Source organism: Trachemys scripta, chromosome 24 (assembly GCF_013100865.1).
Source record: "Trachemys scripta elegans isolate TJP31775 chromosome 24, CAS_Tse_1.0, whole genome shotgun sequence".
Classification (NCBI taxonomy): Eukaryota; Metazoa; Chordata; order Testudines; family Emydidae; genus Trachemys; species Trachemys scripta.
The window spans coordinates 1,906,333-1,920,719 of record NC_048321.1 but is presented as its reverse complement, the minus strand read 5'-3'; the positions used below and the strand labels follow the sequence as shown (position 1 = coordinate 1,920,719).

The 14,387-nt window shown below is 47.1% G+C and overlaps 1 non-coding gene across 1 annotated transcript; it reads right to left on the bottom strand.

The window, feature by feature from the left end:
* Nucleotides 1-634: 634 nt before the first annotated feature.
* TRNAR-UCU lies at nucleotides 635-708 on the bottom strand. Its single transcript has one exon. It is a non-coding gene; the product is annotated as a tRNA-Arg (tRNA).
* Nucleotides 709-14,387: the final 13,679 nt, after the last annotated feature.

Below are 14,387 nucleotides of genomic sequence, written 5' to 3'. Positions count from 1 at the left end.
TAATTGCAGTTTTCTGTTCTATAAATTGTTAAGCATGATGAGAACATGGAAAGGGAATCCAACAAGCACAGAAACCTCACATGCAGAAAAAAATCAAGATACACAGAGTGTGAGAACGGGGTAGGAAGCCAGTAGTCAGGAGCTATAATTCATTATCAGGCAGAGAGAGCTATCTTTTAAAATACAGCCATGCACATGAAATGAGCAGAGACCAGATTTATCTAGGGAAATAACAATTAAAACAAAGGGATCTAAAAAAATAATCTGTCCCTTTGACTTCTTCCTAAAAAGCACAGTATTCTTGTGAAAATATCTTCTGATAACAAAAGGCAGCAATCTGTGCATCGAGACATTGCTACAGTATTTAAAGAACAGGTGGGGCTAAAATATCAAAGCATGCAAGAGATAACAAAAGGGAAAAAACTAACAATGGGAAATACTGTGAGGAAAAAAATATGAATCAAAGAGGCCTGTGCACAGACATGAGAGAGGAGAGGGCTGAGAGGGAGAGCAGTATAGAGGTTATCAGGCAAAGTCATTCTTTTCCTTCTAAAACTCTCTAGGGGGAAATAAATATTATTAACTTACATCCTTACCTGAATGAGTGCAAAATAAAAGGAACCTGCCTGGAGATCATCTCTGCCGGGACTCGAACCCGGAACCTCTGGATTAGAAGTCCAGCGCGCTCGTCCATTGCGCCACAGAGACCTCACTACAGGCACAGCATCAGTACCAGAGCTGAAAAAGCACATACCTTCTGCATCACTGCAGGGTTAATCTCAGCATCCTGCTATTTCTGTGCAGCTACAGGGGCAGAGGGAAAACCTGGAGCTACGATCCATCTCACTGCTCAGGAAAATAGGCTATACTCAGCATCCCCCTCCTTCCATGGGGAGTGGGGGAAGAGAGTAATTCTGGATATGATCCATATCTCATCCCCAGCTCTAAGAGAGATACTACAAAAACCCGGATCTAGGATTGTCCTCTGCATCCCTGACAGGGTCATCTCAGCATCTCCAACACTAACAAAGACAGAACTAAATCCTGGAATAGGATTAACCACTGCATCCCTGACAGGCTCATCTCAGCATCCCCTGAACAAGATCAGGCAAAGAGCTAAATGATTGAGCTTTCCCTCCCACTCCCTGTTTCTCTCCATATCCCCATCACTAACTGGTGAAAGGCTGGTTGGCTGTTATGCGGAAAATTGTGGCTTTGTGGCTGTTATGGGGAAAGCTGTGGCTTTGTTACAGTAAACAAATAAGAGAGTCAACTTTTTATTTTTATTTTAAAGGTGTCTTGGCACTCAGGATTTTAATAATTGTTATTAAGTGTATTTCCCATTAGAAAAGTGTTACAGAATGGTCAGTAATCATTTAAAAAGCATAAGAGGATCATTAAACACCTACATTCATATAGAAGAGACATAGAAATGTAATAATCCAGTGGCTTCCAATAAAGCCTGTTACACATTCCTAAATTACATGGTTTTTATAGGGCTGCAGTTATCTAGAAACATCTTTATTCAACACTCCAGACACCCTCTGAGCTGGTACAGGAAGATACATTCATGTAATACATGGGAATCTAAAATTCAGTTCAGGCCACTATTATACGGGCCCTGTACAAGTCTGAATCATTTAACTTTAGTTAAAAATTATTAAAAAAACCCAGGTCACTGTCCTATTGTCCACCCCACTCAACTTAGCGAGTCCAGTTTCACAAATTCTGGGAAGGGACTTGTTCTGTAGCTGGCTGGTTTGGTAGACAAAGGCCATGACTTTTTGTCAACAACACTAAAAGTCATGAATGTGACAAACATGACACCTAAGCAATAGGGAACTAGACTCCATCCCGCAATTTTACCATTCCAGACAGGTGCTTAGATGCTCCATTGGTATGCATCCCGGGGGGAGCAGGGGGAAGAGACTGGATGGTCCTTAGCTTCTCCAGTCCTAACAAATTAACTTCAGTCCTATAGAATTCACAGAACACAAGATAAAGGGAAGTGACTAAATAAAATGATTGGCTTTCCCCTTTACTGCGGCTTTATGTTAATAGATTCATAGATTCCAATGCCAGAAGGGACCATAGTGATCATAGGACCATAGTCTGAGCCCCTGTATAGCACAGGCCACAGAACTTCCCCGAAGTAATTCTTAGAGCAGGTTTTTTCAAAAACATCCAATCTTAATTTTAAAAATTGCCAGGGATGGAGAATCCACCACAACCCTTGGTAAATTGTTCTAACGGGCAATTTTTGATAGAGGGTAATTTACGCCTTATTCCAAGTCTGAAAGATTAAAGTTTAAAGATGTCCCTGATGCTGTTTTTAAATTAAAAAGAGTTTGCTTGTGGCTTTACAGCCATGTAAGCAGATAGGCTGTTGCCCTGGAGAGCAGCACAAAGGGGTGGGGGAAGTATGGAAACAAGAATCTTTTTCCATTTCATCTGTCCTATTTTCCTCCTTTGCCCAGTTTTGGTTTCTATCTGTTTTTAGAGCTTTTATGCAGCATTGTTTTAAATTTCTTTATTGTTTAATGTTTTCTGCTAATTTTATCATTAGAAATTTCCCACCTTGCCTCTGTTTATCAGATCTTAGCTTGCCTCTTTTTGCTGGGAGCCTTTGGAAGTACTTTTGGAGGCTCTATATGATGGCATGACAGCAACTTGAGCTGCAGGTCTCTACCCGTAGTGATGGAATTCTGACCAGCATAAGAGTTCTGTTACCTCCACCCCATTGCAGGTGTGTGTCTTAACTGGAAAGCAATTGCACATCCATGGAGCATAGCAGATGGTAAGGGGTTTTGTGTGTAGGTAAGAGAGCAGGGTGAGAATAGACTGCCGCAAACCAACACACTTGGAAACTCTTTGTGCTGAAGTCTTTGCTAAACTGATTATAGTGAACTGTGAAATGTTCACATGTTGTCTAGGACTGAGAAATAATACAAATGGATCTAGAAAGGCTAGAGCTATGAGAAGAAAATAACAAAGTGAGACTGACCCTAGAAAACCGCATGTAATAAATCTTGGGCAAAAATGCAGCACACATATGTAAAAGGAGGGAGACACTTGCCAAGACGCAGTAGTGAGAGAGGCTGGGTGGGGTGGAGGCTTGTGGACAATAAAGTTGGTATGAGCTTGCAATGTGACATAGTGTCAAAGACTGTCAACACAATTGGTTGATCCATTCCTGTATTCTTATGTTAATTGTTGGCTGCATAAAGTGCACTGCACCATGGGATAGGGAGATAAGTAGTCTATTTTCATAAACTTTAGGGAGACCAAACCAGGAATGCCATGTGCAGGTCAGGGAACTTCATACCAGAAGGGCCTTGGCAGAGCAGACAGAATTCAGAGCTGGAGCATGATTTTATGATGCTGGAGTTTATGATGAACCATTAGAAGAACTTAGGGTGAGGGTCTGTGCTGTATCTCTTAGCAGCCCAGCACAACAGAACTCACATCCTGGGGGCGAGATGAGTTGTCTTTAGCCACCTTTGTGTCCTAGATGCTGAGCTGCACTGGGGCTGGAGGGGGATTATGTTATGGCAGCCTCCCTGGACTGTTCTATAGGCAGTGGCACCAACAGGAATGCCCTCCTGCTGTGGGGTCTGGCAGATATCAGGTGTTAGGCATGCTCAGAGTAAACCTAAAGGATGGGTCTCCTTGGTGAGACAGGCATTTTCCCTTCATTTGAGAATCCTGCTTTGTGGCTGCTGGGGCTTAGACCCATGCTAGGGCTCTGAGCTGCTCATTAGCTGGAAGGCAGCATCAGTGCTTAGGCAGCTTTGCAGATGCCCACAGGGCACTTAGGTGCCTACAAATTTTGGTGGCACCTGAACGGTGGTTTTGACAATGCCAGTGGTGCCTAAATGCTGGATTTAGATGCCTAAAAAGGCAATTAGGTGCCTAGTGTGATTCACAAAAGCTAGTAGGGTCAGAGGGAGCGATGTGCATAACTCACTAGGGGAGTTTGTAATGCCCTAGGCGCCTATCTGCACCTTTGTAAATCTGGCCCTAATTTCCTGACGTGTTGACCTGATCTGTGATCTCTATGTATTTGATGAGTTTAAAAACTGGGGAAGTGGAGGAACTGTATAGGGTGAGACGAGGGAGCAAACTGGGATTACTGAGGAAAATTTAGGCTGGCTATCTGGAAAAAATTCCTAATGCTGAGATTTATTAGACTGTGGAATAGTCTCGAAGGAAAGTGGACAGCATAAACTTAATACAGCATAAACTAGACTGGATAAAAAACTAGAAAACATACCAAAAGAAACAACCCTGAACTAGCCGGCTAGAGTGGGGAAGGCAGAAGTCACTAGTTGTGGTGCATCTTTCCCATTTCTACATTTTACAAACAGTTAAAGCAAAGACAGAGCCCAGAGCCATGCAGATCAAACATAAGGTGAACAGTTTACAATGACTGTTCGGAATGATCAGTGACCCACCACTTGAGAACCTACCTGCAGAGGTAGTTGGGAGGAAGCCTGGTCTAGGATGCTGGTCTGGGCGAATGGGTTTCTACTCCTGGCTCAGCCACCGATCTGCTGTGTGATCACAGGCAAGTCACATCCTTTACACTGGGGATAATGACACACCCTCCCTTGTGAGGAGCTTTGAGATCTACGGAGGAAACTTAGCAAGGAAGCATTACAATACCAGTACACTGCTGAGAATGCATCTCTGCAATATGGATGTCAAAGTAGAGGGGCCTCTTCCAACTGCGGTACTAGAGCTGTTCAAAAAAATCAGTACAAAATGTTTGTAATGCAAAACATTATTTTTAGGCTGGAGCTTTTAAAGGGGGTGAAGGGAGTTTGGTGCCCAGCTCCCACTGACTTCAGTGGTCCTCAGGCATCTGACTTCCTTCTACCAGCTTTCATTGCCTGTGCTCTCAAAAAGAGCTGGTTCATTCAACATGACAGTGAAAAATACACTAAGCACAGTAGCTCCTGTCAGATTCAATTTCATATATTTTACATTGCCCATCCCCATTTTCAGTTTTGCATATGCTGTTCAATTTTGTGCACTCAGTGCATAACTGCATCGTGGATGTTGCCGGCGGGGGGAGGGGAAGGGTGGTAGTTAGAGATTTGGCAGCTGAATAGGGAACAGCTGGAGTTTTCAGCACTGGGGAGGCATTGGAGGGGTTTGAGACAGTGGGAATAACACATTAGTTGAAAGTTCCTGACAACAGGACCAGCAGTGACACAGCTAATAATGCTGACATTTAAATTAGCATCGTTAGGTTTTAGAGTTAAAATCCCATTGAGATGAGTGGGACTATTTGCACTCCTCATGGATATTCCTTCAGACCCAGACCCAGGCAGACTGCACCGCATTGGTTACATTTAGGTCACATTTCAAAAGTTTCCTTTGTTAATTAGGAGGGCTAGAAACCTCTGTATTTTGTGGTGAGAAGGGAGTTCCATGGCAAGGAAGCCCTGCTCATTACTTCATTTGCATAAGCCCCACTGTCATGAAGTCAGTCTCGGGACTCTGGAACATCTCTGAATGAAGTCAGTCAGGACTCTAGTGCAGTGTGTCTCCCATCAGGGCACACTCTTACCGGGGCAAAGCCTCCTCGGCTTCAGCACTTCTTGAGTCTGACCTTGGAGCATTCAGCACCCCGTTCCACACTGTGAATTCCCTGAAGGGAGTCCACCTAGATGGGACACCTGGGGAAGCCTTAACACCCAAAGGGCCCTCCACCCCCACCCTGCAGTCCAGAGTGACTCTCAGCCAGCATTGTAAAACGGAAGGGTTTATTAGTTGATGGAAACACAGCATAGTACAGATCTTGTTAACACAGAAAGCAGGAAGTTACAGCAAAGTCCACCTTAGAATCATAGAATATCAGGGTTGGAAGGGACCTCAGGAGATCATCTAGACCAACCTCCTGCTCAAAGCAGGATCAATCCCCAACTAAATCATCCCAGCCAGGGCTTTGTCAAGCCTGACCTTAAAAACCTCTAAGGAAGGAGATTCCACCACCTTCTTAGGTAACCCGTTCCAGTGCATTTTTCACCTTCTAGTGAAAAAGTTTTCCCTAATATCCAACCTAAACCTCCCCTACTGCTGGCAATGCCCCTACTTATACAGCCCAAAATGACGTTAGCCTTCTCAGTAACAAGGGCATACTGTTGACTCATATCCAGCTTCTCGTCCACCATAACCCCTAAGGTCCTTTTCTGCAGAACTGTTGCCTAGCCATTTGGTCCCTAATCTGTAGCAGTGCATGGGATTCTTCTGTTCTAAGTGCAGGACTCTGCACTTTTCCTCATTGAACCTCATCAGATTTCTTTTGGCCCAATCCTCTAATTTGTCTAGGTCCCTCTGTATCCTATCCCTATCCTCCAGCGTATCTACCACGCCTCCCAGTTTAGTGTCATCAACAAACTTGCTGAGGATGCAGTCCATGCCATCCTCCAGATCATTAATGAAGATATTGAACAAAACTGGCCCCAGGACCGACCCTTGGGGCACTCTGCTTGATACCAGCTGCCAACTAGACATGGAGCCTGCTTGCAAAGATGCTCTTCCCTCGCTTCGTTAGGTGAAGCCCATCTCTGCCTAGCACTCCTTTTTGGAACACCATCCCATGGTCAAAGAATCCAAAGCCTTCTCTCCGACACCACCTGTGTATCCATTTGTTGACTTCCACGATTCGACAGTCTCTACCCAGGCCTTTTCCTTCCACAGGGAGGATGGACGAGAACACCACTTGCGCCTCAGACTCCTTTATCCTTCTTCCCAGAGCCATGTAGTCTGCAGTGATCCACTTAAGGTCATTCTTTTGGCAGTATCATTGGTGCCCACGTGGAGAAGCAGGAAGGGGTAGTGATCCAAGGGCTTGATGAGTCTTGGCAGTCTCTCCGTCACATTGTGAATCCTAGCTCCTGGCAAGCAGCACACCTCTCGGTTTTCCCGGTCGGGACGGCAGATAGATGACTCAGTCCCCCTGAGGAGGGAGTCCCTGACCACCACCACCCGCCTCCTTCTCTTGGGAGTGGTGGTCCCCCACTGAACACAAGTGGCACCTTGTCAATTTCTTGGTGCCTTTTTACTCACCTGGGGGAGCGATAAAAAAAAAAGGCGCCACCCGCTGTGGCGCTCCGGGTCTTCGGCAGCGGGACTTTCACTCGCTCCTGGTCTTTGGCGGCACTTCAGCGGCGGGACCGTCACTCGCTCCGGGATTTCGGTGGCGGGACCTTCAATGCTGCCGAAGACACCCGGAGCAAGTGAAGGGCCCGCAGCCGAAAACCTGGAGCACCGCCAGGTGAGTAAAATCACCGCAGCAGATGGCGCCTATTTTTTTTATTGCTCCCCCTGCTCTCTCCACCTGGCTACGCCACTGCTTCTACTCCCTTCCCTCAGATGGGTCATCTAGTCCACTCTCCACATTAGTACCTGTGGAGAGAACATGAAAACAGTTGCTTACCTGTATCTGCATTGCTGGTACATGGACGCTTCTCTTTCTTCTTCTGGAGGTGACATGCTGCCAAGTTTCTTCACCATCCTTCTGTCCCCGCTGTGCAGCCTGCTCTGATTCTTCAGAATGTTGTGCCCGCAGAAGCACATCCAGACGTCTGTCAAGGAAATAATTTTCTCTTATGCAATGCAGGGTTGATACTTGTTTCTCCAGACTATAAACCTTCTCTTCCAATATGGAGACCAGCTTGCACTTTGTACAGACAAAGTCGCTTCTGTCCTGTGGAAGAAAGACAAACACGGCACATCCTGTGCAGGTCACAACAGCTGATCGCTCACCATCCATAGCACCTTCCTTCTAAGAGCTTCCTCAGCTGTTGCAGTAACTACTCAGAGAAGCCTGCAAGATGAAAGCCTCAGAGGGCTCTCCCCAGGCAAACTCCCAGTCAAATACCCTCTCTGCCTCTCTGCTGTTCACGGCTCAGCTAGTTCACACCTTGGGGGGAATCCAGAGCCCAGAGCCCTGGGCTCTCCCCCCAAGTCCCAAACCAGGAGACTTATGGGCTTCCAGCAGCCCCACCTCTGTGCTTTGTCTCTTTCGCAGGCAAACAGGTCACCTGGTTGTAGCGGGCTGGTTACCCCGCTCCTGCCCTGAAGGGCTTAAAACAGCCCTGGAGGAGGGCTGTGGAAGGGCAAGATTCCTGGGCTGATTGGGAGGAAGCAGGCTCAGCTGGGGCCACCCCCCAATCGGGGCCCAGCCGGCCCTATAAAGGCTTGAGCCAGGAGCTCAAGCAGACAGTCTCTCTCTGTGTTCAGAGAGAGAAAGGCCTGGCTGCAGGGAGCTTTACCAGACACCTAGATTGGGAGCAGGGCTGGGGAAGGGCCAGAGGAGCTGGGAGCTCTGGCCTAGGAAAGCCCCAGGCTGCAGGCCTGGTAAGGCCTATTAGGTACTGGGTTGCAGGGGGCAGCCCACGGGTAGGCAGAGGCAGCAGGTCCAAACCCCTTTGCCTGTGATGAGTGGCTGATACTGCAGTCTGCCCCAGTGAACGGGGGCTAGATGGAGACTGGGCAGTAGCCAAGACTGAGGCAAAGTGGGGGTAGTGGGTGGGGGTTCCCCAGGGAGGGGAGACCCTAAGACTGAGGGGTTACTGCCAGGGGGCAGCACCCCAGGTACAAGGGCACCGGGGTCCTGGGAGGGCCATGGGGCCACAGGTAAGGCGGATCACCAGCCTGCAAGGAGTGCTCCGGATGCTGGAAGAGCTAATTCCCGGAAGTAACCAGCAGAAGGCGCTGCAGGGGTGAGTCCACTCCTCTACACTGGTCTCTTTGTTCTCCAACACCTTTGGCTGGCTCCTTGCAAAAGACTGGCTATCAATTGCCGGGATAGAGTGTCGGCCATTCTCTGTGTCCAGGCAGCCCGTCAGTAGTCACACCTGCCCTCTAGGGGTCTGTGCAATGAGAACACACCCTTATCCCACTACCTAGATACTTGAGTAATACATAGGGGAAACTGAGGTGCACACAGTATGCAGAGATAACATTAAGAACGTTCCCACTTTCTCACAGTGATGTAAGACTGTAATCACGGAATGCAACCCCCAGCCACCCTAAGCAAGCAATAACCATTTTAGTGTTCAAAAAGCCATTATTTCATACCAATTTTGTTACCCATAGCCACAACTTACTGATACTTTAGCAAAGTGACCAGATATGTTAGTGAAAAACTGTTTCCAACAATACCTAACCTCAGCATCCACCTCCCCCACAATACTAACAGGTGCTCAGCCCTGTGGTGATAACTGGGGCCTGACCGGCTTAGCAAAAATGGGAATTTTTGTAATATTTTTTATGAATCCATGTTTACCTCAGGTTCCCCTATGTGTTGTATTGCTACCCAGTCGGGGATAAAAGGATTAAGTTTGCTCTCATGGCACACTAAGAGACATAGACGCGTGTGTCACATTGCTGTCTAGGTGGAATGAACCAGTTGTTAAGAAACTGGTTGAAACTGACCTTGATCAATAAGGGGGCCAAAGAGACAAGGCAAGCTTCAGTGACTCATGATTTGATACTCCACAGCAGGATGTTCTGACAAGGGAGTTGTGAAATCAGCATGGCCCTGCCTGGAGAACAAAGGACTGGACCAGGAATAAGAATTGGCTTCTGGAGGAGGCTAGCAAACTCTCTCCACAGGAACTGAGTAAGAAACTTGGGGCTCTCTCACCTAGGGACTGAATAAGGAAGAAAGTCAGATAGCAAAAAAGAGAGCCTGAAAATGGAGTTCACCACAGTCTGGCTGGTGGATCTCTCTGGAATGATCACAAGGGACCTTCATTTCTCTGTGCTAACCTAATGACTTTCGATGCTGTGTTCCAGTTGACTAATAAATCTGACTATTTTGAAAACGCTGCTTGAGTGTCACTGGAAGTACTTGGTGAGGTGCATCAATCCTCAAAGAGTGGACAAGTCTCTCCCTAGAGTCTGGCTCAGCTGGACTCACTGAGCAGAGCTCACAGTGTGAGGTAGAAACCCTCCAGTTTCACTCTCAGGAGGTGGTGAGGCTGTGTGGCCTACCCTGAAGGAAGAGTGAGACCCCTTGGGGGTCTGGAACATCAGTGGGTTTCCTCTAAGAGACTGTTCCAAGTTGCGGGTGTAGCACCGATCCTGTGAATCCGTGATGCAGGCCTACCCCAATGTGAGCTCAACTGTGAGAAAGTGGATACAAGTTTATAAAATGTTCAACACACCTATAACAATAAATGTTGATGGGAAAAGGTGCAAAGAGGAAACAGAAGGAATTAATCCAAACTAAAAGGTCTAGTAATATAACTAGGAGCTGTGTTCAGTTTTCTGGTAAACAAAGGAAGTGTGGGACTGGAAATCAATGGATCAAAACTGGAGTGTTGGAAATTAGGTCTAACTGGTGAGTAAAATGAGGAGATGGGCTGTCCTGCCTGTCTGCCTTTTGGCATCCTTAAAAATAAAGCCTTTGGGGGGAAATTGGCTGGCTGCCTGGGAGACGGTGAACTGGAAGGAGCAAGCTTTAACTGTGGCTGTCATCTCCAGCATTCCCTGCGACCCTGGGATCCACCATGACTTCACTGGGCCTTCATCATCTGCTCCTGAAAGATGTCCTGAGCAAACTGAGCCAGAGAAAGGGACACAGAAGACGCTGCCAGCTGCAGCAGCTCTAGCTAACTCCCAAACGCCACCTGGAATGTGAGATTTGGCTCCAGCTGTCACCCCCCCACCCACCCTCTCATGTGACTTTTTCCCTCCCCCACCTTATTTCTTCTCTTTCCTACATGTCTCTCTTTGCCTTCTGTTTAATAAACATCTCAATTTTGCAGCACTGCTGTGAATTTCTGACCAGGGAGGAAACTAAAAGCAATGCCTTGAACAGGCCGTTAAGTTTTCCAGGTCTCAGAGTGGCTGATCAGACTATATGCTGGGCCTGTGTTTCTCCAGCAGGGAGGTTTCAAGTAAGAGTCAGCACCAGAGACAGAAGCTGCACTTTCTCTCTTTGCTGGCCTTCTCATCTCTTTTTGTATTCGAGGAAGCAGGATTAGGCTTTAGCAACAAAATCTCAACTAATTTCTTCTCCTCTCCCCCACCCCGAACAGGTCTTATATCTTTAATGCCATCCAAGAGACTTTCACACAGGCACTTTCTGCTTTAAAAACTGCTTTAAAACAGCTAAAGGGAAAGGGAACAAAGGATATTGTTAAAATGAAACCCTTACTTAATACTTTACTTTTCAAAGGCTTTAACTGTTTTCTTCTTCTTTGTATTGTTAATAAAAGGCTTAAAACCAAAGAATGGCATGTTTGCCATGGGATTAAGCGGGCACTCAAAACCCCTTGTTAAACTGCTTGGTGTTGTACAATGACAAAGTGATGTTAACACATTGGACTCCCTGGGCCCAAGTTTCCCATCAAAATTAATATAACAGTCCACTAGTCTATAACTGCCCCTACCATTCACCTGGCTCTTCAAGGCCTTAAACTGGTCTGGACTCCACCATATTAGAGTTTGCCTCTCTCTGTTACTGTACAGCTTCTAGAGTACTCAGGACTGTACAGTGGATGGTACCAAGGGTGAAAACCATTAAGTGCAGGGAGGGTATTGGGCCATTCGGGCATCAAGGCCATAGTTATGTAAATCACAGGATACTGGGAAGGACATGGATCTTCAGATCATAAAATAAGAGCCATCTCTTGCCATTAGCTTTCCCACAATCACTTCCACAAATGGATAATAATAATCATAATACACAGCACAGGTAGGACACACTCTTGCATTGTAAGGGTAGGTGAATACAGTTGGTTCAAAGGCTGTTTCTATGGGTATGTCTACATTGGAGCTGGAGGTATAATTTCCAGCTCAAGAAGACGGACCCACACTAGCTCTAATAGAACTAGCATGCTAACAGTAGAAGTGTAGCTGTCTGAGTCTGATCCCATATGAAACCCTAGGTAGGTACTCAGGTAACTAGCTTTTCCTATCACTCGCACCACCAAGGCTACACTTCTATTTTTAGTACTGGCTCACTCAGAACTAGCATGTATATGTCTAATCAAGCTGGAAATGATATTTCCCAGCTCACGTAGACATACCATACAGGTCAGCCTCTCTACCTTACTGGCATTTATCCTGCACTCATCACTGTGGTAGCTGAACTGACAGCATTCAGCCCACATGGTGATGTGCTCATTACAAATGCCCAGACCAAGAGCCAGACTGATTAGACTGGCAGATAAATCAGATTCGACAGTCTCAGCATTTTCCATAACTAAATCATAGTAATCATCTATACCTTGGATATATAAGCTTCACTGACTGATCTCTGCCACTAGAGTAGACTGTAATTGACATTCTACAACAGCAATAACTTTGATTGTAAGCCTTTGGAGGGCAAAGCCAATGCCTACTGGTTCTGTACAGTGCTCAGTATTCAGCACACAGCACATAATAACAGTTATGCTACACCTGAGGATTTAAGAGCCGGAGTCCGTGTGTGCAAAAAAGCGGCAATCCCTTCGATGTTAGCAAAGCCTGCCTGATCTGAGAAGTGAGGCTTTCCCTGAGTTTCCAAGGAGTTCAGCGCAGCTGTCCTGGTATGACATGTTCTAACATAAACTGGTGAAAAGTGCCCTGGTATTTTCACAACTGTGTCAGTTTTATGTCACACTCTGAAGACAACCTGCTCAGCAACACAAGCGCCACCATCACTCCGCTCTGGACCCTGGACTCATTGCTGGGTCAGACACAACAGGGGCACTCACTGAGTCCCCAACACTACCAGCTGCTGCGGGCTTTTCTTGGCTCTGAGCAGGCCTTGCTCTGCTGAGCTCCTGAGATGGGACAGGTTCAGAGTCCCCTGTACTAGGGCTCTAGCCAGTGCAAAAAGTTTGTTCTTTCTCAGTTTCCCAGGGCATTTCCCTCTGCCCTTCCAAGCTCCAGCCCTTCCCTCCCAGCCCTGCATAGGCACTTTGTACACAGGCATTTCTCTCTCCTGCCCTTTCCCCAGCACCATCCTGCTCCTCTGCAGCACTTTCATTCAACTTCCACCCTAGTCTGTGCAATTCCTCCCTCGGCCCTAGCTCCTGTCTCTGAGCCTGGCTTCCTACCTGCTGCTTCCTCGGGGCTGGGCTGGCTCTTTTCATCCCTGGCCTGGGCGCCTCTCCCTCGGGGACACTTTTTTGACTCCTCGTGTCTGCGGTTTCCTTTGTCCCTTCCTCCTTCCTGTACTTTTTCCGCTGGAGGCTGCGTGCGGCGTTGCTGGGAGGCCCAGCAGCAGGGCAGTCTGTCCCCATGGCATCGGGTTACCATGGGGATGGGGATGGGGAAGTGGCTGGGGGTTCTTTAATCGCCACACCGCAAAACACAAACAAAGCGGAGCCTTAAAGGGGCAGCGTGAGCCTGCTGCACAAAGGAGCCCAATGGCTCTCCCAGATAACATGGTGTAGCTGCCCTCCACCGTCCTCACCGCTGCCACTCTGAAAGCAGCACCCAGAACACTGACTAGGCATTTCTGTTCAGCCTTTCCAACATACAGGGAAAATGAAAGGCAACACAATTAAAACTGTTTTACCCCATGAATAATTGGAAATCGCCGCTGCCACACGCTGTCATCATGCCAAAGACATCCAGGGTCCAAGAAACAGTCATTGACATGGATAATAAAATATCCCAAGTTACACAAGATAGGATGATAACAACAACTCCAACAACAACACCTTTCATGCTTCAGAACAGAAGCCAGTCACTAACTGTCTGGACTTTGGAAGAAACGACATGAACCACATCACTAGATAGATCAGGGGTAGGCAACCTATGGCACGTGTGCCAAAGGCGGCACACGCGAGCTGATTTTCAGTGGCACTCACATTGCCCCTGTCCTGGCCACCGGTCCGGGGGAGGGGAGGGTGTCTGCATTTTAATTTAATTTTAAAAGAAGCTTCTTAAACATTTTAAAAACCTTATTTACTTTACATACAACAATAGAATCATAGAATCATAGAATATCAGAGTTGGAAGGGACCTCAAGAGGTCATCAAGTCCAACCCCCTGCTCAAAGCAGGACCAATTCCCAGCTAAATCATCCCAGCCAGGGCTTTGTCAAGCCGGGCCTTAAAAACCTCCAAGGAAGGAGATTCCACCATCTCCCTAGGTAACGCATTCCAGTGTTTCACCACCCTCCTAGTGAAATAGTTTTTCCTGATATCCAACCTGGACCTCCCCCACTGCAACTTGAGACCATTGCTCCTTGTTCTATCATCTGCCTCCACTGAGAACAGCCGAGCTCCATCCTCTTTGGAACCCCCCTTCAGGTAGTTGAAGGCTGCTATCAAATCCCCCCTCATTCTTCTCTTCTGGAGACTAAACAATCCCAGTTCCCTCAGCCTCTCCTCATAAGTCATGTGCTCCAGACCCCTAATCATTTTTGT